Here is a 25,194-nt window from a genome sequence, read left to right as displayed (position 1 = left end):
TTGGCTGTGTGCTTAGGGTTGCTGTCCTGTTGGAAGGTGAACCTTTGCCACAGTCTGAGGTCCTGATCGTTCTGGAAAAGGCTTTCATCAACGATCTCTCTGTACTTGGCTCCGTTCATCTTTCCCTCGATACTGACTAGTCTCCCAGTCTCTGCCGCTGAAAAACATGCTACCACCATGCTTCATCATAGGGATGTTGCCAGGTTTCATTCAGATGTGATGCTAGAGCATTCAGGCCAAAGAGTTCAATCTTGGTTTCATCAGACCAGAGAATCTGTTTCCCATGGTCTGAGAGACTTTAGGTGCCTTTCGGCAAACTCCAAACGGGCTGTCATGTGCCTTTTACTGAAGAGTGGCTTCCGTCTGGCCACTAACATAAAGGCCTGATTGGCGGAGTGCTGCAAAGATGGTTGTCCTTCTAGAAAGTTCTACCATCTCCACAAAGTCAAATCTAGACCTTGCCCTCATAACTTGGTACGCCCAGAGAATTGCCCGAAAGGCGGTTACGCCCACTTCTGAACCAAGGGTATAAAACCTGTTACAGGGAAGACTACGTGACCCAAGCTGCAGCCAAGGTCTAAAAAGTCAACGAACCCAAAACGCAATGCAAGTTTGAAGACAAAGAAATCTTTTTCTACCCAAGCTATAGCTGTGTCTAAGCGGGTGAATTCAAGTCGAACCACCTAGCCTCCATCTCCCATCGAATCGTGGTATCTACACTGTTTCATTCCAACGCTGTGAGCTCTGAGCTACAGAGCTGTCCGTCCTCAGAAGACCCCTTCCAGAGCAAGGGTGAGGAAACTCCTAAGCCAAAAGGACACTGATATCGGGGGGACGATCAGAGAGGTGCGCCGGGGAAGTGAGTCATCGAGCAGCTGAACGGTCCCTTGAACGGTCCACGCGGAGAATCCACAGAGAACTTCCCCACGTAATTACATCATTATATTCTGACCCATAAGAGCGGCAGTTTGGGGCAAGGCTAGGGTTAGAATAAGCATAGCTGACAAATTCACCCAAATGTATATTTCTCTCGTGTATTTTCTCTTTTTCTCTCTCTTTGGAAGTCCCCATTTTGGGTAACACGCGCCATAGTGTGTTGGCCCGTTATACTAAGTTCTAATCAATAGCCTATAATGTGTTTTGTCTATGTGTAACTTTTATCATCATTTTAGCTTTTTAGTAAATTAATATTCAACTAAGATTGGTGCGGTACGAAATCATTGGTGAGACCCGGGTCCATGCAGATTCACGGACTATACGACGTTCAGAACGAGATTGTAGAGGTAACTGGTTAATTAGCGGCTGTTGTAAAAATCGATATTCTGATATTCTTTGAGTTAATTTGGGAAATGGAAACTCAATAAAAACAAGTTTTCCCATGGTACCCCAGGTTAATGAGTTAAAAATTGCTTGATTCAGTTAATCACGCAATTAGAAACTTTTAATCATTCGATGAACAACAGTTGTCACATTAACTAATACAACGTGACGACAACTGTCAACTGTGGGACCTTTTATTGACAGTTGTGTGCCTTTCTAAATCATGTCCAATCAATTGAATTTACCACAGGTGGACTCCAATCAAGTTGTAGAAACATCAAGGATGATCAATGGAAACAGGATGCACCTGAGCTCAATTTCAAGTATCATAGCAAAGGTCTGAATACTTACGAAAATAAGGTTTCTGTTTTTTATGTTTAAAACATTTAGTAAAATTTCTAAAAACCTATTTTCACTGTGTCATTATGGGGTAGTGTGTGTTGATTGATGAGGAATATTTTTTTAATCCATTTTTTAATAAGTCTGTATCGTAACATTTGGAAAAAGTCAAGGGGTCTGAATACTTTCCAAAGGCACTGTGTATATATAGTGTAATTGGAAATTATTTAGACCCCTTGACTTTGAGATTTTGTTACGTAGATTATTCTAAAATGGATTAAATTGTTTTTCCCCCTTCATCAATCTACACAGAAAACACCCCATAATGACGAGCCAGAAACAGTTTAGAAATATTTGCAAATCGATTGAACAAAAAAATTAAATATGATGATATACTATGTGTGTGACATCAGTTTTCAGGTGAATATGATTGGTCGTTGAGTGACCAACTGAAAGGGAACTCCTTGTTCCAGTTTTAATTGTTGAATGTCTACCGGACAAGAGTTGTTCCTTGCAATTCCTTGATCAATTCAATCAATTAAGTCTAATTTACAAAGTGCTTTTTTACAGATGCGTTTGTGGCACATCAATGTTTACAAGCTTGTGTGTTTCGACAAACGCATCTGTAAAAGACCTTAAGCAAATTCGATTTAATTGAGTCAATGAGGAAAATCTTCTTTGGTTTTGAAATCTGTTTTAACAAACACTGGTTCCGAGAAGGCAGCACACATACAGACAATACCAAGCCACTACTACAGCAGCCACTGCGAACAGACTACATAGACAAGCACAATAGGGAGTGACAATATTATTGGGTAGCAAAGGGGCGGTAGGTAGCATAGTGGTTAGAGCGCTAGACCAGTAACCGAAAGGTTAGGTTGCTGGATCGAATCCCTGAGTTGACAAGGTAAAAATCTGTCGTTCTGCCCACTGGATGCCGATTATGGCAGCCTCCCGAACCTCTCTGATTCAGAGCTGTTGGGTTAAATGCCAAAGACACATTCCAGTTGAATGCATACAGTTGTACCCCATTTCCCTAATATGTTGAGTCATCAAAGTAATCCTATCTATTCTACAGTATACGTATCTATCTGTAAAGTGAGTGTCTATGAGAGTGACTATCTGTGTGGATGTTTGCTGCCAAGGGAGAACAGGGCAGGTAACTCAAGTCCAAAGCCTGGGATGGTGGCGAATGAATGAGAGAGAGAGAAGGGAGTGAGAGAGGAAGAATGGCAGGGGACAGCATTGCTGCCTAGCCTCTCTGAAATATTCAGGGCAGAGTCACTGGACAGAGGCACGGTGCTATCAGGTTTCACCCTACATTCACCAGGTTTAGGAGGCTTACAGTGAGCAGGCACTGTGTGTGTTTTATCCACTCAAGTGTGTATATGCCCACTAAGCACTGTCCCAGTTACATTATTTACCTGGCTTATCGGGGTCAATGCAAATAATCAATGGGCAGCTGACAACACCATACCAGTGGAGAGCTTGTGTCATACATGCTGCTATTGACCTAGTTTCACTGTGTGTGCATTTCTATATAAGCCAACCTATTGAAAGAGAAGAATATTGAAACCCTTAGGGATCTATGAAATAATCTAAAGGGCTGTTTACACTACTGATCAGGACTGAGGCGAGCCATACTGTACTGAGCTGAGCCATACTGTACTGAGCTGGCCTGATTATGCATCCATCCATCCACATGCTTATTGACCTTACCATGATGCTTATTGTGGGCAATGTAAAAAGATACCATCTGAACCAGCCAGCAGTTAGGTTTGGATCGACACAATAAGCAGGTAGCCTAGTGGTTAGAGTGTTGGGCCAGTAACCGAAAGGTTGCTGGATCAAATCCCCAAGCTGACAAGGTAAAAATCTGTTGTTCTACCCCTGAACAAGGTAGTTAACCCACTGTGCCCCGGTAGGCCGTCATTGTAAATAAGAATTGGTTCTTAACTTACTTGCCTAGTTAAATAAAAATACTTTTTTTTTAATGTGAAAAGGTTGAGGACTGGAGGTGCCTACCCCTGAATCAGGTCATTGGAGTAGTCTGCTATACACTTATAATAATCACCAATTAGTTACAGTCGCCCAAACCATGGGACAGCAACATTCACATACTAACAATACACTTCCGAATCAACTGGTCAGGCAAGAATCAAACAAGATAGAGGAATGTGTTACCTGTTGGTTCTTAGGAAAGCCACATCTACAGTCTGAAGGTGAGACTCAGGGTTCAAAGTTGAAAGAGCAGTCCAATGTGTGGTGTGAGTCTGCAACAGAAACAAGAGAGGGATAGAGTTAACAAAGAAAATACACAGAAAAAAAACACAGGAAATATTTAAGCAATAAGGCACGAGGGGGTGTGGTATACACTACCAGTCAAAAGTTTAACCTCTCTAGGGTATGTTAGGTCAGAAAAACACAGCCATTTTTCAAACCAAAGAGAGGAGTAACAAAAAGCGATCACATTAATCACCAACCTTTGATCTTCATCAGATGACACTCATCGGACTTCATGTGACACAATACATAAATGTTTTGTTCGCTAAAGTTCATATTTATATCCAAAAATCTCAGTTTACATTGCCAAGTTATTTTCAGTAGTTCCAAAACATCCGGTGATTTTTCAGAGAGCAACTTCAATTCACAGAAATACTCATAATAAACATTGCTAAAAGATACAACTGTTATGCATGGAATTTTAGATCCACTTCTCCTTAATGCAACCGCTGTCAGATTTAAAAAAAAAATCTTTACGGAAAAAGCAAACCATGCAATAATCTGAGTACAGCGCTCAGACAACAAATCAAGCAAAACAGATAACGGCCATGTTGGAGTCAACAGAAGTCAGAAATAGCATTAGAAATATTCACTTACTGATGATCTTCATCAGAATGCACTCCCAGGAATCCCAGTTCCACAATAAATGTTTGTTTTGTTCGATAATGTCCATCATTTGTCAAAATACCACATTTTTCTTTGCGCGTTTAGCCCAGTAATCCAAATTCATGACGCGCAATCACTAGGAGCAGACAAAAAGTCAAAAAGTTCCATTACAGTCCATAGAAACATGTTAAACGATGTATAGAATCAATCTTTAGGATGTTTTTAACATAAATCTTCAATAATGTTCCAACCAGAGAATTCCTTCGTCTTCAGAAATGCAATGGAACTCAAGCTAACTCTCACGTGAATGAGCGTGGCCAGCTCGTGGCTCTATTGTAGAATAAAAGTGAATACAACAAAACTATGAAACAACACATGGAATCATGTATTAATCAAAAAAGTGTTAAATCAAAATATATTTTATATTTGAGATTCAAATAGCCACCCTTTGCCTTGATGATAGCTTTGCACACTAGGCATTTCATGAGGTAGTCACCTGGAATGCAATTCAATTCAACAGGTGTGCCTCCTTAAAAGTTTATTTGTGGAATTTCTTTCCTCAATGCGTTTGAGGCAATCAGTTGTGTTGCGACAAGGTAGGGTTGGTATACAGAAGATAGCCCTACTTGGTAAAAGACCAAGTCCATATTATGGCAAGAACAGCTCAAATAAGCAAAAAGAAATGACAGTCCATCATTACTTTAAGACATGAAGGTCAGTCAATATGGAAAATTTCAAGAACTTTGAAAGTTTCTTCAAGTAAAGTCGCAAAAAACATCAAGCGCTATGAAACTGCTCTCATGAGGAACGCCGCAGGAATGGAAGACCCAAAGTCACCTCTGCTGCAGAGGATAAGTTCATTAGAGTTACCAGCCTCAGAAATTGCAGCCCAAATAAAGGCTTCAGAGTTCAAATAACAGACATCTCAACATCAACTGTTCAGAGGAGACTGCATGAATCAGGCCTTTATGGTCGAATTGCTGCAAAGAAACCACTACTAATGGACACCAATAATAAGAAGAGACTAGCTTGGGATAAGAAACACAAGCAATGGACAGTAGACTGGTGGAAATTTGTCCTTTGGTTCAAATTGGAGATTTTTGGTTCGAACCCCCGTGTTTTTGTGAGACGCAGTGTGGGTGAATGGCTGATCTTTGCATGTGTATTTCCCACTGTAAAGCATGGAGGAGAAGGTTTTATGGTATGGAGGTGCTTTGCTGGTGACATGGTCTGTGATTTATTTAGAATTCAAGGCACAATTAACCAGCATGGCTACCACAGCATTCTGCAGCGATATGACATCCCATCTGGTTTTGGCTTAGTGGGACTATCATTTGTTTTGACCAAGAAGGAGCGTGATGGAGATGACCTGGCCTCCACAATCCCCCGACCTCAACTTAATTGAGATGGTTTGGGATAAGTCGGGAACACAGAGTTAAGGAAAAGCAGCTAACAAGTGCTCAGCATATGTGGGAACTCCTTCAAGACTGTTGGAAAAGCATTCCAGGTGAAGCTGGTTGAGAGAATGCCAAGGTTGTGCAAAGCTGTCATCAAGGCAAAGGGTGGCTATTTAAAGAAGCTCAAATATAAAATATATTTTGATTTGTTTAACACTTTTTTGGTTACTACATGATTCCATGTGTGTTATTTCATAGTTGATGTCTTCACTATTATTCTACAATGTAGAAAATAGTGAAAATGAAGAAAAAACCTTGAATGAGCAGGTGTTCTAAAACTGTTGACCGGTAGTGTATAGCCAATATACCATGGCTAAGGGCTGTTACTATGCACAACGCAACGCGGAGTACCTGCATACAGCCCATAGCCGTGGAACATTGGCCATATACCACAAACCCCAGAGGTGCCTTATTGCTATGATAAACTGGTTACCAACATTATTAGAGCAGTAAAAACACAATTTCTCATACCCATGGTATACCCCGATATACCACAGTTGTCAGCCAATCAGCATTCAGGCCTCGAACCACCCAGTTTATAATGTAAGTTAAGTGTGTGTAGAAAACAAGGCCAATGTGAACTTCAGAAGTTATTGCTCTTGGTGGAGGTTTCCCTTAGGCACATATCTAGGATCAGCTTACCTGAATCCTAATCTTATCCTTTAAGGCAAACTCACAGCTGACCTACGTACAGTGTCTAGGGAAAACTATCCAAAAGGGCAAGGCTTACTCAAGTAATTTTGTTCACCTGACCTAGAATTCCTTACAATCAAATGCCGACCGCATTATCTACCAAGAGATTTCTCTTTGATTATAATCACAGCCGTGTATACATCCCCCCTCCCCGAGCAGACACCTCGACGGCCCTGAAAGAACTTCATTGGCCTCTATGTAAACTGAAAACCACATATCCTGAGGCTGCATTCATTGTAGCTGGGGATTTTAACAAAGCTACATTTGAAAACAAGGCACCCTAAATTTGATCAGAATATCGAATGCGCTGGCAGCATTCTGGATCATTGCTACTCTAACTACCGCCAACGCATATAAAGCCCTCCCTCGCCCTCCTTTCGGCAAATCTGACCACGACTTCATTTTGTTGCTCCCAGCATATAGACGGAAACTAAAACAGGAAACGCCTGTGGTTAGATCTGTTCAACGCTGGTCTGACCAATCTGATTCCGCGCTTCAAGATTGCTTCGATCACGTGGACTGGGATATGTTCCGGATAGCCTCAGACAACATTGATGTATACGCTGATTCAGTGAGCAAGTTTATTAGCAAGTGCATCGGTGATGTTGTACCCATGGTGACTATTATAACCTTACCCAACAGAAACCGTGGATTGATGGCCGCATTCGCGCGAAAATTGAAAGCGCGAACCACTGCTTTTAAATCATGGCAAGGTGACCGGAAACATGACCGAATACAAACAGTGTAGCTATTCCCTCCGCAAGGCAATCAAACAAGCGAAGGGTCAGTATAAAGACAAAGTAAAAGTCGCAATTCAACGGCTCAGACACGAGACGTATGTGGCAGGGTCTACAGTCAATCACAGATTACAAAACGAAAACCAGCCCCGTCGCGGACACCGACGTCTTGCTTTGAGGACAATGCAGTGCCAGTTACACAACCCGCTACCAAAACCTGCGGGCTCTCCTTCACCGCAACCAACGTGAGTAAAACATTTAAATGTGTTAACCCTCGCAAGGCTGCCCGCCCAGACGGCATCCCTAGCTGCGTCCTCAGAGCATGAGCAGACCAGCTCGCTGGTGTGTTTACGGACATATTCAATCAATCCCTATCCCACATGCTTCCCACATGTAACTGAGCTAAATGACTACCGCCCCGTAGCACTCACTTCTGTCATCATGAAGTGCTTTGAGAGACTAGTCAAGGATCATATCACCTCCACCCTACCTGACACTCTAGACCCACTCCAATTTGCTTACCGCCCCAATGGGTCCACAGACGATGCAATCGCCATCACACCACACTAACCCATCTGGACAGGAGGAATACCTATGTAAGAATGCTGTTCGTCGATTACAGCTCAGCATTTAACACCATAATACCCTCCAAACTCGTCATTAAGCTCGAGACCCTGGGTCTCGACCCCACCCTGTGCAACTGGGTACTGACCTTTCTGATAGGCTGCCCCCAGGTGGTGAGGGTAGGAAACAACACCTTTTCCCCGCTGATCCTCAACACTGGGGCCAAGGGTGTGTTCTCAGCCCTCTCCTGTACACCCTGTTCACCCATGACTGCGTGGCCACGCACGCCGCCAACTCAATCATCAAGTTTGCATTCGACACTACAGTGGTAGGCTTGATTACTAACAACGATGAGGAGACGGCCTACAGAGAGGAGGCGAGGGCCCTCGGAGTGTGGTGTCAGGAAAATAACCACACTCAATGTCAACAAAACAAAGGAGAAACAGCAGAGGGAGCAGCCTCCTATCCACAGACGGGACAGTAGTGGAGAAGATGGAAAGTTGCTCGGCGTACACACGGACAAACTGAAATGGTCCACCCACACAGACAGGATGGTGGAGAAGGCGCAACAGAGCCTCTTCAACCTCAGGATGCTGAAGAAATTTGGCTTGTCACCAAAAGCACTCACAAACTTCTACAGATGGGGCGGCAGGGTAGCCTAGTGGTTAGAGCGTTGGACTAGTAACCGGAAGGTTACGAGTTCAAACCCCCGAACTGACAAGGTACAAATCTGTCATTCTGCCCCTGAACAGGCAGTTAACCCACTGTTCCCAGGCTGTCATTGAAAATAAGAATTTGTTCTTAACTGACTTGCCTGGTTAAATAAAGGTAAAATAAAAAAATTAAAAAAGATGCAATCGAGAGCATCCTGTCGGGCTGTATCACCGCCTGGTACGGCAACTGCTCCGCCCACAACCATAAGGCTATCCAGAGGGCAGTGAGGTCTGCACAACGCATCACTGGGGGCAAACTACCTGCCCTCCAGGACACCTACACCACCCGATGTCACAGGAAAGTAAAAAAGATCATCAAGGACAACAACCACCCGAGCCACTGCCTGTTCACCCCGCTATCATCCAGAAGGCGAGGTCAGTACAGGTGCAAGAGACTGTTAAATAGCCATCACTAACATTGAGTGGCTGCTGCCAACAGACTCAAATCTCTAGCCACTTTAATAATAAAAAATTGGATGTAATAAATGTATCACTAGTCACTTTTAAATGATGCCACTTTATATAATGTTTACATACCTTACATTACTCATCTAATATGTATATACTGTACTCTATACCATCTACTGCATCTTGCCTATGCCGTTCGGCCATCGCTCATCCATATATGTATATGTACATATTCATTCCTTTACACTTGTGTGTATAAGGTAGTTGTAGTGAAATTGTTAGATTACTTGTTAGATATTACTGCACGGTTGGAACTGGAAGCACAAGCATTTCGCTACACTCACATTAACATCCGCTAACCATGTGTATGTGACCAATAAAATTTGACTTGATATCCAAGACAGAATCAGGTCCCATTCAATAGAAGCAATTTTTCAGATTATGTATCCATTGATTTGACTGTTGTGCGCCCAACATATTGGGAGAAAGGTGTGGTTTTGGGTTATGGTTTGGGATGTGGGAATACATAAAACAATGTCATCCAGATATGAATGTGGGCACCAATCCCAGTGCCTGACAGATGGTTCAGTCCCAGTGGCTGACAGAGGTCGTTGGCTAAAGTGCATGTGAATGGGGCCCAGAGCAAGTGGACAGTAAAGAATCACGAGGAGAGAAATTCATGGGCACTAAAATATTAATGACTTAATCTTGCTCAAAATTTGTGAGGCGGTGGCTTGTCTACATTAGGGAGAATAAACACTGGCCTGAGACAGGATGCTGTTCAATTAGATTCAATAGATAACTTCACAGGTAGAAGACGTGCGTGTGTGTGTGTATGATGTTTGGCAAATATGGAACGGTAGGTTAATCTCATTCGCATACATAAACAGATGTTTTTGTAAAGTGTCTTTTCATAAGAGTTTCCACATAAACACAGATCTGTCTGTCAAGGAGGCTTTTCAGATGGGGGCTCTTTGCACATCACACACACACACACACACACACGAGAGAGAGAGAGAAAACGCTGACAAAACTCAGCACTTTGCTGTGCAGGCCAGGCCTAGGTAAAGCCCTGGAGGACAGACAGGAGCTTTGTACCAGCAGGGCTGCTCTCTACCACAGGCTGGCTGGCTAGCTTACTTACGTATGGTTTTTCCATTTCCTCAAGACCGAGTTGGGCTGGGGAGCTAAGTAAACCACTTTAACCTGGGAATGGGGGAAAGGAGGAGTTCTCTCACACACACACAGATTGATAACTTCTAGAAAACGCAAATTTGCTAGAAACCGCTAAGTTCCTGATAATACCTTGATGTTACAATGGTAGCAATACATGGTTACACCATTTACAAATGAGAGAGGAATGTCAATGGCTGTGGTGTTGCTGTTTATACTCAGTTATATTTCTGTAACGCATAGAGAGGATCTCATGTCAAATGCTGTTGAAGTAATATGGCTACAGGATCACCTACCTAACCTAAAGCCTATTATTTTGGGAAATTTCTATAGGACAACCAAGTTCTAACAGTCAGTATCTGGATAATGTCTGTGAAATAATTGATAATGTATGTGATATCAACAGAGAGGTATATTTTCTGGGCAAACAAAATATTGACTGGCTTACATCAAGCTGTCCACTCAAGAAAAAGCTTTAAAGTGTAACCAGTGCCTGCAACCTGGTTCAGGTTATCAGTGAATCAAATCAGGGTATTAACAAACAGCACAGGCATGAAGTCATCCACATATATTCATCACATCTTTACTAATGCTGCAAAAATCTGCTCTAAAGCAGTATCCACATCCATCAGACTTAGTGATCAAAATATAGTATCCATATCTAGGAAAACCAACGTTCCAAAGACTGGGCCTAATATAGTGTATAAGAGGTCATACAAGAGGTGTTGTAGTGATTCCTATGTTGAAGAATATTTGCTGGTCTGCGGTGTGTAATGAGGAGCAACCAAAAGCTGCACTTGACGCATTTATGAAATTGCTTATTCCAGTTTCTAATAAGCACGCACTCATTAAGACAATACCTGTACAAACTATTAAATTGATAGGGAATTGAAAAATTGTATGGTTGAGAGGGATGAGGCAAAAGGAATGGCAAATAAGTCTGGCTACACAGCTGATTGGCAGACATATATTGTCTGGGTGTGACAAAATGGGTGGAGAATTACTGAGAATGATGGCGAACTATTGTCATGCCTAATTTCCATCTCTTCAATATAAGCCTACAAGAAAGTATGTGCTCGCGGGCCTGGAGAGAAGCAAAATTCATTCCGTTACCCAAGAATAGCAAAGCACCCTTCACTGACTCAAACAGCCAACTTATCAGTCCATTACCAACCCTGGTAAATATTTGTCTGACCAGATTAGAGGTCGACCGATTAAAATCGGGAATGTCCGATTAATTAGGGCCGATTTCAAGTTTTCATAATCAGAAATCGGTATTTTTGGACACCAAATTTGGCCAATTAATTTTTTCATGCCTAAATTGACTTTATTTAACTAGGCAAGTCAGTTAAGAACACATTCTTACTTTCAATTACGGCCTAGGAACAGGGCGTTAACTGCCTTGTTCACAGCAGAACGACAAATTTTTACCTTATCAGCTCGGGGATTCAATCTAGCAGCCTTACAGTTAAACTAGTACAATGCTCTAGCCACCTGCCTCTCATTGCACTCCACAAGGAGCCTGCCTGTTACACGAATGCAGTAAGCCAAGGTAAGTTGCTAGCTAGCATTAAACTTATCTTATAAAAAACAATCAATCATAATCACTAGTTAACTACACATGGTTGATGATATTACTAGTTCATCTAGCGTGTCCTACGTTGCATATAATAGATGCGGTGCGTATTCACGAAAAAGGACTGTCCTTGCTCCAATGTGTGTACCTAACCATAAACATCACTGCCTTTCTTAAAATCAATAGACAGAAGTATATATTTTTAAACCTGCATATTTAGCTAAAAGAAATCCAGGTTAGCAGGTAATATTAACCAGGTGAAATTGTGTCACTTCTCTTGCGTTCATTGCACGCAGAGTCAGGGTATATGCAAGTTTGAGCTGTCTGATTTGCCAGAATTTTACGTAATTATGACATAACATTGAAGGTTGTGCAATGTAACAGGATTATTTAGACTTATGGACGCCACCCGTTAGATAAAATACGGAATGGTTCCGTATTTCACTGAAAGAATAAACGTCTTGTTTTCGTCATTAATATGGTCGAATCCGGAAACTAAGGCTCGTATTTCTGTGTTTTATTATGTTATAGTTAAGTCTATGATTTGATAGAGCAGTCTGACTGAGCAATGGTAGGCACCAGCAGGCTCCTAAGCATTCATTCAAACAGCACTTTAGTGTGTTTTGTCAGCAGCTCTTTGCTGTGCTTCAAGCATTGCTCTGTTTATGACTTCAAGCCCATCAACTCCCGAGATTAGGCTGGTGTAACCGATGTGAAATGGCTAACTAGTTAGCGGGGTGCACGCTAATAGCGTTTCAAACGTCACTCGCTCTGAGACTTGGAGTAGTTATTCCCCTTGCTCTGCATGGGTAACGCTGCTTCGAGGGTGGCTATTGTCGATGTGTTCCTGGTTTGAGTGAGGAGATTGACGGAAGCTATACCGTTACACTGGCAATACTAAAGTGCCTATAAGAACATCCAATAGTCAAAGGTATATGAAATACAAATGGTATAGAGAGAAATAGTCCTATAATAACTACAACCTAAAACTTCTTACCGGATATTAAGACTCATGTTAAAAGGAACCACCAGCTTTCATATGTTCTCATGTTCTGAGCAAGGAACTGAAACTTTAGCTTCCTTACATGGCACATATTGCACTTTTATTTTCTTCTCCAACACTTTGTTTTTGCATTATTTAAACCAAATTGAACATGTTTCATTATTTATTTGAGGCTAAATTGATTTTGTTGCTGTATTATGTTAACTTCAAATAAGTGTTCATTCAGTATAATTGTAATTGTCATTATTACAAATAAATAAAATAAAATAAATAAAATGGTAGATTAATCGGTATCGGCTTTTTTTTGGTCCTCTAATAATCTGTGTCGGTGTTGAAAAATCATAATCGGTCGACTTCGAGACCAGATACAATACTATTTCTCAGTAAACAAATTTAGAACAGGCTTTCAGCACGCTTATTGGGAAGGACACTCAACAGGTTACACAAAAGAGGGAAATTGATAAGGAGATGGTTTGTTAGACCTCAGTGCAGCGTTTGATACTATCGATCATAATCAGCTGCTGGAAAAAAAGCTTTACATCCCCTGCTATATCAAGGATCGAGAGTTACCTGGGGCAGCAGGTAGCCTAGTGGTTAGAGCGTTGGGCCAGTAACTGAAAGGTTGCTAGAACGAATCCTAGAGCTGACAAGGTAAAAATCTGTCATTACGCCTCTGAACAAGGCAGTTGACCCACTGTTCTTAGGCCGTCATTGTAAATAAGAATTTGTTCTTAATTAACTGATTTTCCTAGTTAAATAAAGGTTAAATAAATAAAAAACTAAATACCTGTAACAGAATACAGAGGGTGTTCTTTAATGGAAGCCTCTTCAACAAAATCCAGGTGGAGTCAGGCATTCCCCAGGGAGCTGTCTAGGCCTCTTACCTTTTAAAAACTTGACTAATGACCTACTACTGGCCCTGAGTAAAGACTGTCTATGTATGCTATTGACTCAAGACTATACACATCAGCTACCACTCTCCACGAACTACCACAGCAGGTGAAATCACTGTAACACAACACAAAGCTGCAGTCAGTTTTAGAATGGGTGGCAAGAAATAAGCAAAATGTTTAAAAATAAAAATAAAAGCATTATATTTGGTACAAATCATTCACTAAACCCCAATCCTCAAATAAATCTTGAAATGAATAATGTGAATATTGAGCAAGTTGAAGAGACTAAACCTCATGCTAGCAGGTACCCATACACTTCCAGTCATTGTGCTAATGCTAGTTAGTATTGGCTCACGAAACTACCTCTAACTTCCATCACACTGGACACTGACATACAAATGGTATCCACAAGTTCATCCGACTCTGGGGAAGTAGAAAAATGGCCTCATTGCCAAAAATTCTTGAAGTATCCCTTTAAATGTACATGGAGAGCAAACATCAATAACAGGAGATTGACTGCATCACTACTTGTCTTTGTGCAAGGTGTTGAAAGCACCGAGCTGTCTGTTCAAACGACTAGCAAACAGCTCAGACACCTATGCATGCTCCACAAGACATGCCACCAGGTCTCTTCACAGTGCCAAAGTCCAGAAACGACTAAATGGAACACCATTCCACATAGGAGACATTACTAAATGGAACACCATTCCACATAGGAGACATGACTAGATGGAACACCATTCCACATAGGAGACATGACTAGATGGAACACCATTCCACATCAAGTAACTTATTCAAGCAGTAAAATCTGATTGGGGAAAAAGCAGTTAAAACTACACCTTATGGAACAACACCGACTGTGAGGAGACTCAAACACGGGCTAACACACACTCTACACACACACAGTACCAGTTTAAAAAGTTTGGACACCTACTCATTCAAGGGTTTTCATTTGTACGATTTTCTACATTGTAGAACGAGTGAAATTATCAACACTATAAAATAAAACATATGGAATCACATAGTAACCAAAAAAAAGTGTTAAACGAATGAAAATATATTTTAATATTTGATATTCTTCAAAGTAGACATCATTTGCCTTGACAGCTTTTCACACCCTTGGCATTCTCTCAAATCCAAACTTTTGACTGGTACTGTACATTGTAATATTATAATATTGCTGTATTATGGATTGTGTGTAGTACATAATGTGTTGTGCAATGTTTTGTATGTAATCACCTTAAATCGTGTTTGCACCCCAGGAAGAGTAGCTGCTGCTTTGGGGATCCGTAACAAATAACTACAAATACACATGCGTACAGAAACACGACCGCACAATCTCTATAAAACAGATGTTATCAAAGATCTCAGATCACTGTTGTCTATAATGTTTAAGTAGCCAGTAGAAATACAATCAATAACTGTAATAGATCACGATTTTTGTGACAATGCATACAAGGCTCCTCATTTCAATTAGTGGCATACATGAATCCATACATCCATCTTAAAGCTACAGTATGAAACTCTGCTGAATATCCTGATGGGAGAAACAAAGGCGTATACTGTTTGTTATCCATCCCATCTAACGACCCCCTAACCCTATATGAGGAGGATGCTCTTCTAATGTTTCTATGACAACCATGGAGGAAGGGATGGCACACTCGCTTACTGTCGGGGATTGATGCGCGCTGAAGACGACTTCTCTCATGAAGGCAGGAAAGAGAGAGGGGGAGGGATGAGGGGATGAAAAGAGGGAAAGCAGAGGGAGGGTGAGGAAGTAGGCCAAATATAGGAACAGTATAATGAGCTGGGTTCTTATCATCTCTCCATCACATCCATGTCCTCCTCCACACTATCTTCTCTCCCACCTTTCACTTAATCCAAATGCCCAACCAATTGAAGGCAGCAACCATCATCCCACTCACTGCTACATTTCCCAGAGGCCCCCTGCGGCAGAAAGAGGTATAGGCACGTTGTCATTTTTTAAATGTTTACATTTTAGTCATTTAACAGACGGTCTTATCCAGAGAGTCTTACACTTAGTGTGACACATCAGTCGTAGTCAGTGCCACACATCAGTCGTAGTCAGTGCCACACATCAGTCGTAGTCAGTGCCACACATCAGTCGTAGTCAGTGCCACACATCAGTCGTAGTCAGTGCCACACATCAGTCGTAGTCAGTGCCACACATCAGTCGTAGTCAGTGCATATCTCCTCAAAAAGAAGTTATCAGCAAAGCCAGGTCTCGAGGCAGCGAAGAGGGAAAGAGGACGAAAATGCACTTGTACATTACATTTGATAGATAAAATAAGTAGCATATTGTTTAACGTGTTCATATTTTTCTTCTCCGACAACACAACAGCTGATTTAAAAAGGGAGTGGGGAAGATTTTAAAAACTCATGTGAAGGACTGACGATACTCAATGAAAGGTGGCTATCGAGGAGGGAAAGGGGGATACCTAGTCAGTTGAAGGCCACTCTTCCGTTCCCCTACTAATGAATTGACACTCTCCTTGACCACTTATTGGTTTCTGGGTCACGGAGGAGAGAGAGGAGAGACTTTTGCACAAATTAGAAAAGGCCCTTGACAGTGTAGGTAGGCTAGGTTTAAAAAGGCTATTCGGAAAATGCATCCTTAGTACCTCCTCTAACAGCTGAGGATATCACTATCTACTGGATCCTTTCTTTCATCTATCCAATAGTGTGAGATCAGTGATTACCTCAAGGAAGGAAACATTTAAAAAAGTATCATAACAGGGCCATAGGATTTTCCTATGCTTAAATTAAAAGAGCTGTGAATGTTTTGGGGGTTACCTTATCACAGTGTTTATCATGGACACGATTGAAGCGGAGCTGAGGCAAAAGTGGCTGGGTCACAACCGCAGAGCTGATGGCTTCAGAGAGCAAGTTGATGAGCCTCAATCGAGTTTACTAAACTGGAGGCTAGTCAACAGGCTACATACAGTGGGGCAAAAAAGTATTTAGTCAGCCACCAATTGTGCAAGTTCTCACACTTAAAAAGATGAGGCCTGTAATTTTCATCATAGGTACACTAACTATGACAGACAAATGAGAATAAAAAATAAAATCACTTTGTATGATTTTTAATGAATTTATTTGCAAATTATGGTGGAAAATAAGTATTTGGACACCTACAAACAAGCAAGATTTCTGCCTCTCACAGACCTGTAACTACTTCTTTAAAAAGAGGCTCCTCTGTCCTACACTCGTTACCTGTATTAATGGCACCTGTTTGAACTTGTTATCATTATAAAAAGACACATGTCCACAACCTCAAAGTCACACTCCAAACTCCACTATGACCAAGACCAAAGAGCTGTCAAAGGACACCAGAAACAAAATTGTAGATCTGCACCAGGCTGGGAAGACTGAAGCTGCAATAGGTAAGCAGCTTGGTTTGAAGAAATCAACTGTGGGAGCAATTATTAGGAAATGGAAGACATACAAGACCACTGATAATCTCCCTCGATCTGGGGCTCCACGCAAGATCTCACCCCGTGGGGTCAAAATTATCACAAGAGCGGTGAGCAAAAATCCCAGAACTACACGGGGGGGGGGGGGGGGGGGACTAGTGAATGACCTGCAGAGAGCTGGGACCAAAGTAACAAAGCCTACCATCAGTAACACACTACGACGCCAGGGACTCAAATCCTGCAGTGCCAGACGTGTCCCACTGCTTAAGCCAGTACATGTCCAGGCCCGTCTGAAGTTTGCTAGAGAGCATTTGGATGATCCTGAAGATGACTGGGAGAATGTCATATGGTCAGATGAAACCAAAATAGAACTTTTTGGTAAAAACTCAACTCGTCGTGTTTGGAGGACACAGAATGCTGAGTTGCATCCAAAGAACACCATACCTACTGTGAAGCATGGGGGTGGAAACATCATGCTTTGGGGCTGTTTTTCTGCAAAGGGACCAGGACGACTGATCCGTGTAAAGGAAAGAATGAATGGGGCCATGTATCGTGAGATTTTGAGTGAAAACCTCCTTCCATCAGCAAGGGCATTGAAGATGAAATGTGGCTGGGTCTTTCAGCATGACACACCGCCCGGGCAACGAAGGAGTGGCTTCGTAAGAAGCCTTTCAAGGTCCTGGAGTGGCCTAACCAGTCTCCAGATCTCAACCCCATAGAACATCTTTGGAGGGAGTTGAAAGTCCGTGTTGCCCAGCAACAGCCCCAAAACATCACTGCTCTAGAGGAGATCTGCATGGAGGAATGGGCCAAAATATCAGCAAGTGTGTGAAAACTTACAGAAAACGTTTGACCTCTGTTATATACCCTTTGTTCGCACTGACAAAGTATTGAGATAACTTTTGCTATTGACTAAATACTTATTTTTCCACCATAATTTGCAAATTAATTAATTGAAAATCCTACAATGTGATTTTCTGGATTTTTTTTTCTTCTAATTTTGTCTGTCATAGTTGAAGTGTACCTATGATGAAAATTACAGGCCTCTCTCATCTTTTGAAGTGGGAGAGCTTGCACAATTGGTGGCTGACTAAATATTTTTTTGCCCCACTGTACATCTGGGTCGAGGTTCAGGCTAGAGTGCCACTAAAGTACAGATGTGGAACCATAAAATAGAATGAATACATCCAAATGAAATGGATATACAGTATCTGTTCTTTTTTCTACTCTCCTTCCCCCTTTTGAGAAAACACCAAATTTATTTGAGACTTGAACGTTCTACCTGCATGACATCAGAGATTCCAAGGCAATTACACCAACATTTTATTCCGTATGTAAACTACAGTAGAATGTTTGCCATGGGAGATGTTAGGAGCCAAGATGGAGGATTGAGTTACTCTGTTTTGTATATACGGCCCTGCACCACCAAGCTTCCAGTGTTGTTTCTTCAAACTCTCCGGCTCCGTCTCCCTGGGGATTAAGTGGCTTTGTTAATCCCAGAGGGATTAGGGAGATTTGGGGATCTGGGGCAGTGGCCCAATCTGAACAACCTCACAGCTCAATGAGACTCATAGATTTGACTAAATGAAATGGGAGCAGTTAGTAAATAGAGGTGAGAGGGTAAGAGGTTAGAAAGTTTCTTTTTTTATTTCTTTTTTTATTTTATAATCCATACAAAACATACCCATATCACACCTGCCCAGACCCACTATGTGATATTTGTTTTTTGGGGGAATATATTTTTTACGAACCCGTTTTTGCTTTGTCATTATGGGCTATTGTGTGTAGACTGATGAGGGGAAAAAACTATTTAATAAACTTTACAAGAAGGATGTAACTTAACAAAATATTAGGGAAAAGGTCAAGGGATCTGAATACTTTCCGAATGCACTGTATCTCCAATGCTTTCACTCTATAAATGTTGCTGACTGTCCATCTATTTCTACTCGCTCTTCCTATACAATGCATTTGCAAAGTATTCAGACCCCTTCACTTATTCCACAGTTAACGTTACAATTAATTAAATTGTTGTTTTCTCATCAATCTACACACAATACCCCATAATGACGTAGCAAAAAACTAGTTGAGACATTTGTGCAAATGTATTAAACATTTTTTAAACTGAAATATCACATTTACATGAGTATTCAGAGCCTGTACTCAGTACTTTGTTGAAGCACCTTTGGCAGTGATTACAGCCTCGAGTCTTCTTGGGTATGACGCTACAAGCTTGAAACACCTGTATTTGGGGAGTTTCTCCCATTCTTCTCTGCAGATCCTCTCAAGCTCTGTCAGGTTGGATGGAGAGCATCGCTTTACAACTATTTTCAGGTCTCTCCAGAGATGTTCGATCAGGCTCAAGTCCGGGCCACTCAAGGACATTGAGACTTTTTTCCGAAGCCACTCCTGCGTTGTCATGGCTGTGTGCTTAGGGTCGTTGTCCTGTCTCTCAGTCCCTGCCGCTGAAAAACATTCCCACAGCATGATGCTGCCACCACCATTCTTCACCGTAGGGATGGTGCCAGTCTTGGGTTCATCAGACCAGAGAATCTTATTTATTAAGGTCTGGGAGTCCTTTAAGTGCCATTTGGCAAACTCCAAGCGGGCTGTCATGTGCCTTTTACTGAGGAGTGGCTTCCGTCTGGCCACTAACATAAAGGCCTAATTGGTGGAGTGCTGCAGAGATAGTTGTCCTTCTGGAAGTTTCCTCCATCTCCACAGAGAAACTCTGGAGCTCTGTCAGAGTGACCATCGGGTTCTTGGTCACCTCCTGACCCAGGCCCTTCTCCCCCAATTGCTCAGTTTGGCTGGGCGGCCAACTCTATGAAGAGTCTTGGTGGTTCCAAACTTCTTCCATTTAAGAATGATGGAGGCCACTGGGTTCTTGGGGACCATCAATGTTGCAGACATTGACATTTTTGCCCTCTTCTCCAGATTTGTGCCTCGACACAATCCTGTCTCGGAACTCTATGGACAATTCCTTCGACCTCATGGCTTGTTTTTTGCTCTGACATGCACGGTCAACTATGGGACAGTATATAGACAGGTGTGTGCCTTTCCAAATCTTGTCCAAATTTTTTGTCCAAATTTACCACAGGTGGACTCCAATCAAGTTGTAGAAACATCAAGGATGCTCAATGGAAACAGGATGCAACTGAGCTCAATTTCGAGTCTCATAGTAAAGGGTCTGAATACTTAAGTAAATAAGGTATATCTTTTATGTATTTTTAATCAATTTGAAAACATTTCTAAAAACCTGTTTTCGCTTTGTCATTATGGGGTATTGTGAGTAGATTGATGAGGACATTTTTTTTAATCAATTTTAGAATAAGGCGGTAACCTAACAAAACGTAGAAAATGGGAAGGGGTCTGAATACTTTCCGAATGCACTCTACACCTTATTCAATGCTCTCTCCCTCTCTCTGCTGCCCCCCCCTCCTTCCATCCCCATCTCCCCAGGCCAGCAGCAGTGTCCTCTGTTCTCCTGTAGGTAAAGGTAACCCTGCAAGGGTGAAATCCATTGACAATTTTCGAAATGGAATTAACGTGAGACTAACAAGGTGCCAGTGTAAGGTGAGATTCTACACTCACATGGTCTAAAAACAAGAGTTTGCAGGATGTGTATGCTTTTAGAGAAAATAGTCACCTAAAAAAGCCATAGAAATGTATTTGAGCAGCACCAGGTCTACAGATTTTGCTTTTAAATTTGTACAGTGTCACTATTTGGGAAAACACTGTTTTAAGCAGTGGAAGCTGCTGAGGGGAAGATGGCTCATAATAAATGGCTGGAACGGCGTAAACGGAATGGCATCAAACACATAGAAGCCATTCCACCGATTCCGCTCCAGTCATTACCATGAGCCCAGTCTCCCCAATTAAGGTGCCAACATCCTTCTGCGGTTTTACGTGACCCAGGAGACCTAGAGAAAAGCTATCCAGATGGGTTGTCTAGTGTGGAACTGACTGTGCGAGTGAGTGTTTTTGACTTGCTAAATTTCCTTTCACGGAAATTAGGTAATCTAACACAACAATCAGCTTTCCGCAACCCAAAAACACATCCAACCTGACACACATTGTAACCTACCAGGTGGGAAGCTAATAACATTGTTTCACCATTTACCCTTCATTAAATTGTTCAAGTACCAGCAGATGGATTGTCACGTCTGGCACTTAGCTGCCAGGGACTTTAATAGATTGATAGATTTTTTTTATTCTTTCCCTCCCTCTCACTTTCCTCTGTATCACACTATAGGGTCTGACCTAGATCCCTTTCCCAAAGGAAATGAATGAATAAATCACGAGTGCGGGATGTGCTCCATATTCTCTGAACCCGGTGCCCTCGCACAGCGCCTTGCTACTACACTGTCTGGGTGGATGGATACAACCTCTGAACCTGCTGCTCTCGCACAGCGCCATGCTACTACACTGTCTGGGTGGATGGATACAACCTTCCTCAACATACCTGGGTGGCTCAATTCCATTTAAATTCAGGAAGTATAATGACATTTCAATTCCGTTTCAGAAATGAAATTTGAAAACGCAATATTTAATAAGGATTAGCCACAAAAGTGGACATTGTGGTTCGCCTTCAAAATAAAAAGGTATGGCATAATTCTACTATTTGTATAAATTTGCATCACTGTCAATTACACACTTTTATTTTGAAGGCAAACCGCAAATTCCACTATTGTGCCTAATCCTTATCGTGGCTAGCTTCACAACACATAACCCGGTCTGATCAAGCCTCACTAGCCAGATCAAATCAAATTTTATTTGTCACATATACATGGTTAGCAAATGTTAATGAGAGTGTAGCGAAATGCTTGTGCTTCTAGTTCCGACCATGCAGTAATATCTAACAAGTAATCTAACAATTTCACAACAACTGCCTTAATAACAAGTGCAAAGGAATGAATAAGAATATGTGCATAAAATATATGAATGAAGCTAGCTGGCTGCTTATAACATTAACCCTGTTGCCCAAAGCTAAGTAGCTGGCCAGCCATTTATTTTCTTTAACTGAAGTTCAATAGGCGTATAACAAGTGGCAACCTAGGCAATACTTAAAAGGATTCCTAAATCATTGCTAAGAATAATGAAAATAACTGCAGTTTCTACTGGTCGTTTTCAGGCTGGTTGTATTGGTGCTAGCTAGGTACCAAGCTAAAGCTAGCTACCCCAGGAGTCGCGGTCGAACAAATGATGCTTTATTACCAACGCGGTATTGTAAACACATCGTTCGTGGCCGGTGTTTGCTGACTTCTTTGTACAGCGCTAGTGTATCGTTTTTGACATGCAAAAGAGACAAACGGTGTTCCATAGTATCGTTTGTCGTGAAGCTAATAGCAATGACGCTATTACTGTGTAACTCCGGTAGGGCAACATCTGAAAAATAGCGCCCTTGGTAATGTGTACCGGTGCTCGACCAGTCAGCGAAAGCCAACATCACCCATGACAGAGAACAGTTGATTGTCAAGGGCAATGAATTCCATTATCTTGGCTTTAATGGATTTCGTCTTTGAGTTGTCTCGCTGAAATGTTGTTACTCTTTCAAATGACTGCTCAATCCACACAGCAGGCATTGTGGGCTAGGTTAGGAATGCTGTGTTGCACGTGTAGCCCAAAAGTTTACGTGGCGTCATTACGTCATGTACCTACATTATATAGTTATGTACGTCAGCTTTGACATTGGTTTTGCACATTAGCGTTAAACTAGACGTCGGCCGATACCGATGGTGGCATTTTTAGCTAATATCGTACGATTCCGATATGTCAGTGAACATATCATGTATCCCTAATTGCAATGATTGAATAATGTGTGTGTACATTTATTTTGCACTGCAAAGGAGAGAGTGGAGGGGGCAGGCAGAATCGTGCACATATGTCTTGGTGATCTGCATGTCATAATTGTCTTTCATGCCTCGCAAATTCCAACAAGTAGTCGAAAGTTTGCCTTAGCCTATCATCTAGTTAGGCTATAACACAGAAAATAATGGTTTTGTGATAATGGCACTGATTTTAATGTGGGGGGGATAAAGTTTTTCGGTTAGTGATTTTTCTTAACAATAAGGATCCCAACTTTGTTTAAACATTTTAACGCTTAAAAATTAATTCCCCTAGCTTACACATGCCCAGTTACGCCACACAAGTCTTCCTCATAAAGAGAATATTCAGTGCTAATTGGGATTACATAATACCTTGGAGTCGTCTTTTTTAACACTATGTGAATACGCCCCACAGTGAGAGGAGAGAGAATGTGTGTTTATGTTCATCTCTGGAACATTATAGGCCCATTTCATCGAAAATTAAGATTATAGCTAAGATCGTCATCATATCGAAATCAGATCATTCTGTAAGAGCAAGTCCATGGAGTGAGATGCCTTCAATGACAACGTCAGGGTGGAAATAGCAGTTAATTCTTTATCATTCACTTAGACACAAGTCTACTGAATTTATTGCATTCTTACTGTGAACATTGCTTCTGCATCTCTTCCCTCTCTGAAAAATCTTAGACAGGGCTGCTGGTCCTAGACTAATCAAAGGCCCTCTCCCATGACGGCTTCCACCCCAACATACTCTTTAACAGGACGTCACAACACATCTGGTCTGCATGTGTGTCACGCAAGGTGTGTGTGTATACGTACGTGCGTGGTAGACTAATGTAGGCTGACATATGGGAAGATTATTAATGGGTTATTATTATCATCATCATCCCAACTATGAGAAGTCTTATATGCTGGTCTCATTCACTCTCCAGACAAACACCCTCCTCTGTCATCTCCTCATTGTCTAACAGTAGGGAGCAGATAGAACCAGCTGCTGCCCTAAACCAGGTGCATCATCCATTGCCTACTACTGACTGGTGGCAAGGTGTGTGTGTGCGCATGTGGCAGGGCTTGAGCGCGTGCGTGTGTGTACCTCCACCCCTGCAGTCCAGCCACGAGTCTACGTCATCTTCTCTTTAGATCTAAATATTCATGACTATAAACACTTTCATGATACAGCCAGGGTTAAAGAGATGGACATTAGGATAGATAGATATATATATATATATATATACACATATACATATACATACACACTACTGCTGGATCATGTGTCCTGTTAATCTCAAATCACACATTGCTAAGAGATAACATCAACACAGTCATATGGTGTTACTGTCAAAGACACCTGTATTTGGGGAGTTTCTCCAAATCTTCTCTGCAGATCCTCTCAAGCTCTGTCAGGTTGGATGGGGAGTGTTGCTGCACAGCCATTTTCAGGTCTCTCCAGAGATGTTCGATCGGGTTCAAGTTCGGGCTCTGGCTGGGCCACTCGAGGACATTGAGACTTGTCCCGAAGCCACTCGGCGTTGTCTTCGCTGTGTGCTTAGAGTCGTTGACCTGTTGAAAGGTGAATCTTAGGACTTCAAACTGGGACTGAGCGCTCTGTAGCAGGTTTTCATCAAGGATCTTGCTGTACTTTGCTCCTTTCATCTTTCCCTCAATCCTGACGAGTCTCCCAGTCCCTGCCACTGAAAAACATCCCCACAGCATGATACTGCTACTTCCATGCTTCACCGTAAGGATGGTGCCAGGTTTCCTCCAGACGTGATAATTGGCATTCAGACCAAAAATGTTCAATCTTGGTTTCACCAGACCAGAGAATCTTGATTCTCATGGTCTGAGTATTTAGGTGCCTTTTGCCAAACTACCATAAAGGCCTGATTGGTGCTGCAGAGATAGTTGTCCTTCTGGAAGTTTCCTCCATCTCCACAGAGGAACTGTAGAGCTCTATCAGAGTGATCATCAGGTTCTTGGTCTCCTCCCTGACCATGGCCCTTCTCCCCAATTGCTCAGTTTGGCCGGGTGGCCGGCTCTAGGAAGAGTCTTGGTGGTTCCAAACATCTTCCATTTAAGAATGATGGAGGCCACTGGGTTCTTGGACACCTTCAATGCTGCAGATGTTTTTGTACTCTTCCCCAGATGTGTGCCTGGACACAATCCTGTCTTG

At 42.0% G+C, this 25,194-nt stretch overlaps 1 protein-coding gene across 1 annotated transcript in view; it reads right to left on the bottom strand.

Annotated features, from left to right (window-relative positions):
- LOC135558538 (SPRY domain-containing SOCS box protein 4-like) overlaps positions 1–25,194 on the bottom strand; it is a 136,281-nt gene that overhangs the window by 99,209 nt on the left and 11,878 nt on the right. Inside the window, exon 2 of the mRNA XM_064992411.1 lies at positions 3,844–3,932. The gene's annotated coding sequence lies outside the window, so the exon portion shown is untranslated. The remainder of the gene's footprint in view (positions 1–3,843; positions 3,933–25,194) is intronic.

Source organism: Oncorhynchus masou, chromosome 17 (genome assembly GCF_036934945.1).
Source record: "Oncorhynchus masou masou isolate Uvic2021 chromosome 17, UVic_Omas_1.1, whole genome shotgun sequence".
NCBI classification, from domain to species: Eukaryota; Metazoa; Chordata; class Actinopteri; order Salmoniformes; family Salmonidae; genus Oncorhynchus; species Oncorhynchus masou.
Note: the sequence above shows the minus strand (reverse complement) of the source record. Positions and strands in the feature narration are given on the sequence as shown.